This window comes from Ptychodera flava, chromosome 5 (genome assembly GCF_041260155.1).
Source record: "Ptychodera flava strain L36383 chromosome 5, AS_Pfla_20210202, whole genome shotgun sequence".
Lineage (NCBI taxonomy): Eukaryota > Metazoa > Hemichordata > Enteropneusta > Ptychoderidae > Ptychodera > Ptychodera flava.
Window position 1 is genome coordinate 40,516,500 of NC_091932.1, and position 6,000 is coordinate 40,522,499.

Here is a 6,000-nt window from a genome sequence, read left to right on the forward strand (position 1 = left end):
AACAAATATTTTGTCTTAGAAGTCAAACAGGATTACAATAGGAATCTATGCAAAGGTACTTCACTAATATTATTTAACTATTTTTGTCTCAAAGGGCATGTTTCATCAAGTACCATTCATAGCTTTTCTCATAAGAGTATTGAAGATCTATCAATTTCATATAAGTAATGATATTTTTTATAATTATCACAAAATTAATAGTATACACATTGCTTTGTCTAAAAATCTCTGACCTCATTAATCATGTGAAGGTATCTTTATTTCATCATCTTGTTGTTTGAACAATTTGCAAGGTGTTTCTATGGTTTCGTTTCAGAATCTTCCCGCTGTACAATACGTGTCTATCACAAGTATGGTGCTTGCACTGATGTGAAATCTTTGAAACCAGATGATACTTTCCAGGATTTACGGAAACTCATCTTTGATATGGTGAGCACAACTTGTTAGTGACAGTGTTACATGCAATGAAGAGTTTGTTATGGAAAGGAAATAAATAATAAACGAGAGTGAATTTTATGTCAAGTCAGGTTCAAAGGTCAACAGTCTGTAATTGATGTTTGGTGCATAATATATTGACAAAGTTATATGGATCTGTGATAAGATTTTCCTTTTGGAAGTGTATCTACCAGCCTGAAATTAAAGTGTAGAATCTCCTTTGATAGAAAAGCGTACAATACTTGTGCTGCTCTTGGTGACTAGACATTTGCCATGAAATTTATCGTATGTTACTATTTTAATTCAGATGTATGGAAGTCAAGGTTATCACATTGAGGAGCTACAGCTGCGCCACAGACTCACGGGCAAGCCTGTTCGACTAGCAGCATCATTGGATACGGACATGTTTCTGTCCAAGCTGAGATCAGCAGACAGCCGTGGATCAACAGGTTTATGAACTTGCCACCGTGTGGAACACCATGCAAGGTCGAGGTCTTTGATCAGGCAGGATATGTTGGTCTTCTACAATGCCTTAGTATCACGCACACTTACAGAGACCTGTTGAAAGTTCTACATCAGGAGGTAAGACTAAATTTTCAACAGATCAAAGAAAAATATGAAGTTTTGATTAAGTCATGGGCATGATATTTCTCTTGTAGTTTTTCAGGGACTCCTCAGCTTATCTAAAAAACAAGAAAATTTTGAAGCAGTAGAAAACTGATTTAATTACTGATGAAGGTAATACGCACCTCTAAACTAAGGGCACACAGTCCATGTAGCCGACAATGAGATGCAAATGATATGCGGTTAAGGTCTCCTCGACTAACTTTCAGCTGGTTGCTCACTTTCTACTATTTTTATAGTATTTTATACAAAGGCACAGACTTATTCTACCTGCAACTTAAAACTGATAGTGATTTTGTAGCTCATTCTTTACTATTTTTCATAGTTTTGGGTACCCGCTAACAGACACTTCGTGTTCGTGTCGGCTACATGGACGATCTGCCAAACTAAGGGCTTTAAACTTGCTAAGAGTCCTCAACATTTGGCGCTAACCTAGCATACATGTTTCAGAATGGATCTACACAAGCAGTAGACCAGCAATTCACTGTAAACACCTGAGTGTCAGAATTTCTGTCCTTGATGCTTATATATCTCAATATGTTGTCAGTGATAAAGGTGTCTGGCTTATGCACAGCTAGTGTCTCTGAAACTGCCATTTGGCAGGAACTAATGTTTTTGTCGAATTATTTCAAACAGCCAATCAGGTAGAGAATAGTCCTAGTTTCAGACTCCTTAAGTTGCCATAAATAATGACAATGTACCAATCAGATGTAACCTTCTGAGCTGCTGCACATTACCATTCAACTACGGTATTGTTCTATGTTGTCAGTACACAAAAACATCATTGCTACAGGTATTTGTTTAGGTTACCAAACTACTGTATAACAGTAGTATTGCTGGGTTCCAAAGTCACACACTTTTGTTCGTAAACTTAAGATAAAATTACTGATATACCAATAAAATGTTCAATTCATGATTATAAAAAATCACAGTAGGATACAACAACAGTGTTGCAAGGATCTTCTCGGCCAAAGGTTTAAGCAATTTGTGATTGTGCCTAGGGCACCCTTGTAATTCTGCCTAAATGTTTCATATCTCTAGTGTGGTGCCTTATGGGTCTGTACAATTCAAATCGCATTTGTGCCTGAAATAGACTTGGTTCAAGTCGGTAAATTTTTAAAAAATATAATCATTTATAATAGTTTCTCTTGTGTCTCTCCTATTTCGTACAAACCTATTCGGAATTTGGTAGCGCAGGCCAGGTTTTCACAGCGATTGAATGCGTTACCTTTGAGTCTGCGCAGTATGGTGAGTTAGTTTTTGCCGGATTCACCGACTTGGACTTCTTGCAAAGTACCGGCGGCCAGACGGACTGTGTACACAGTGACGTCAAGAAAATATAAAATGATTGACGGTTCCAGCCATTATTCTGGCCAATAAGGAGAACGCGTGAACTTCGTGTTAGTGGCGTCGAATAGGACCCTTTGCTGGGCCTTTTATTTTCGCACGGAACATGCCGTTTGACAACTTCTTCTTTGGACCTGATGGTTGATCATGTAGATCACTGTAGTCGGAACTGCTTGAGGCTTTTCAGCAGAGTCGATGCCGAATGCTGCATGAAACTCACATGAGTGTGCAGAAAGGGGTCGAGACTTGTACCGACGGCAAACTCTATTTCTTCACAGGACAGTGTCTTTTTTCCATCCTTGAATAACCGGCGACGATTATCGCATTTTGCAACATGGGCCCCACAAACAACATAGATATTTCCACGCGTTTTCGGCGACACAGCAGAGGTCGTGCTGACTTTTCTGGGAGTGATCGCACTCGACATCAAATGAATAATATATAAGTAAATAAAAGCGTCATCTCATGAATAATTTATAGCAACGCAAACCCTGCAGGAAAGCCAAGTCTGTGATTCCGGGTGAAACTCCCCTGTAGGATAGCGTTCACGCGACTCATCGCGTCCACTCCACTCACGCGTTTCACATGAAAGCAAAATACAAATCATTGCGTTCACTCCACTCAAACATTCACAAATCACAGACTTTAACCAAGTCTATGCCTGAAAGGAAGTTCCACCAATCACAATCATGCCTATAGGGTATCCTACCAAATCACAATTGTGCCTATAGGGTATCCTACCAAATCGCAATTGTGTCTATAGGATGTCCTACAAAATCACAATTGTGCCTATAGGGTATCCTACCATATCACAATTTGTGCCTATAGGGTATCCTACCAAATCACAATTGTGCCTATAGGGTATCCTACCAAATCACAATTGTGTCTATAGGATGTCCTAGTAAATCATGATTGTGCCTATAGGGTATCCTACCAAATCACAATTGTGTCTATAGGATGTCCTAGTAAATCATGATTGTGCCTATTGTAAGTCAAACCAAATGACAATCATACATTGATATGTTATCGCATAACAGATGCTCACTCAGATGCTTGTGTCCCTTTAAATCACTGTTTTGTAGGGGATGTCCTTTCAAATCCTATCAAATCGTAGATGTGCTGACAGTGTTCCATCAAATTATATTTGCTCAGTGTTCCACTAAGTCACTGTTTTTGCTGTGGTATTCTATTAAATCACAGTTGTGGCTTGGGTGTTTATCAAATTGAAAATTGCGTCCAGGTGTCCAATCAAATCACAGGCTGCTGAGCCTAAGTTGTCCTTTCAAATCATAGTTTGTCTAGATATAGTGCAAAGTCATGAACATGAACCATTGACAATGAGTTATTTTCCAGGGATTTGTCTGTTAATTCCATTCATTAATACACTCAACATAAATGAATGCTAAGACATCATTGCTTCATGCATGAGATGGTTTTCTAATAACATGTTATCTTTTCTTCATTACAGGTATACCAATATTCTCCATACAAATATCAGTATTACCAACTTGGATTGGCCTACAGAGACACCTTTAAGCAGTCAACCTTGGTGAATGTTTAGGATTTGAAGAAGTATATGTAACCGTGGTGATCACTTAGGACACTGGTACTGGTTGATTACAACTGTCATTCATACATGGTTACCATGACACTGAGCCAGTGAATTTTCATCGGTTAGAAAAAGAGTACGACATTGATAAGCATGTAATGTATACCTGAATCTATAGAATTGTCTTACAGTTCCAACTCCATCTAATAGCAACTTTAACAATAGTGAACAATTTATAGCCAAGATAAGATCAATGTAGGTCTAACAAAAATTGTAGTTTTGAAGAAAACTAAAAAAAAGCGACATTAATAAGCATATAATGTATACCTATATCTATAGAATTGTCTTACAGTTCCAACTCCATCTAATAGCAAATTTAACGATTGTGAACAATTTATAGCCAAGATATGATCAATGTAGGTCTAACAAAAATTGTAGTTTTGAAGAAAACTAAAAAAAAAAAACCACATTAATAAGCATATAATGTATACCTATATCTATAGAATTGTCTTACAGTTCCAACTCCATCTAATAGCAATTTAACGATAGTGAACAATTATAGCCAAGATATGATCACTGTAGATCAAACAAAAATTGTAGTTTTGAAGAAAACTAAAAAAAAGCAGCTCAGCTCAAAAAAGTAAAACCCATCGGAACTGTTACTGTAGAAATTTGTCTGAATTAAACTTTTTAGTCACCTTTGTACAACTCTTTCACAACATATTTATTACTAAACGGTGGTGTACACAGTTTGCCACAGTTTGCTCCTTACAAAGTAGTTTAATTCAATTTGAAAACAAATATTGTCAGTCAATGAAAAGTGGTGATGTCATACATATCCTATGTGCCTTGGAAATGAGAAAATTTACTTTGTATTGGTGCAATGTAAATATGTATGTAGGACAAAAGGCGTTTTGAACAAGGGTCTTTGAAGAAAATGACAAAATGTGATGTGCAATCAGACTAGTATAACTACTTAGAAAAGCAGAAATAGAAAATGAGTGTTTGAAGAAAGGCCAATTTCAACCTTGATGTACATTTAGCAATATATAAGTAGATATTTTTATCTCTGACAAATTCATCCCTTTGTATCATAGAATGGTTGAATGTTCTATTGATATTGATATCACAGATGAAGCAATATTTGTAAGGAGAGGTGTTCACAAGTGATTCCTTCGCAGTATGTAAAATATTATTCTTTGTAGCACAGACAACATAAACAGTAGGCTGACACTGAGTGTCGTACGTAGGGTTCAGAAATTTTTATTAGGAAGTTTGGTTGATGATTGTGATGGTGAATCACTTTCAATTATAGTGTAGTCACAGTTGTTACGTGCAGAGAAAACGAACAAAAGGGTGAACTCAGCAGTTAACGTTTAAACAAAATTTATTACGAAAATAAAACTAATTGCTAAGTCAGGGATAGAGTACAAGCTTTAAAGTGTACAGACTACTTATCTCAGCTGGGACGGCAAAGCTCCAGTCTCAGAGTTGTAACAGTCAGTTGGATGAATGAACAGTCCTTGCAGGCTTGAAGTTGCACAAAGTCCACAGTATAAATCCAGCGTTGGCAGTGAAGGTCTTGAAAGTCTTGAGAATGACTACTGCTGGAGTTTAGTAACACACAAGAGACACGATCCCAAAAGTCTGACTGGAAGCTGTGCACGTCCTTTTATAAAGGCATATAAGAACAATCTAGAACTTTTATTGACATGCTAATTACTGTTCTAAAATTATCTCCCTTACACAACTAATCAACTTTCCAGAACATTCCAAACATGACTAATTGAATTCAAGGTTGTGAGGTCATCAAGGGCAGTGACCTTGGGAATGTTCTAGACTAATTGAACTCAGGTCATGATGAGTGTGGGGAAATGACCTACATAACACACCCCCTCTTCAAAAAAAGAAAATTTTTCAAAGAAAAATCTTTCTTTTACAAATGTAATCTTGAAAAGGATTTAAGTACTCAAATTTTTTTTACTCTAAAGTAAAATTTCTCGAAAGTGAACAACAATAAACTCTAAATACGAGAGAGACAGTCT

General features: G+C 36.8%; 1 protein-coding gene across 1 annotated transcript in view; it reads right to left on the bottom strand.

Annotated features, from left to right (window-relative positions):
- The window catches only part of LOC139133942 (lethal(3)malignant brain tumor-like protein 4), a 229,622-nt gene extending 224,166 nt beyond the window's left edge, over positions 1 to 5,456 (bottom strand). The window contains exon 1 of the mRNA XM_070700761.1: positions 5,407 to 5,456. The gene's annotated coding sequence lies outside the window, so the exon portion shown is untranslated. The remainder of the gene's footprint in view (positions 1 to 5,406) is intronic.
- Between the last annotated feature and the right edge of the window lie 544 nt (positions 5,457 to 6,000).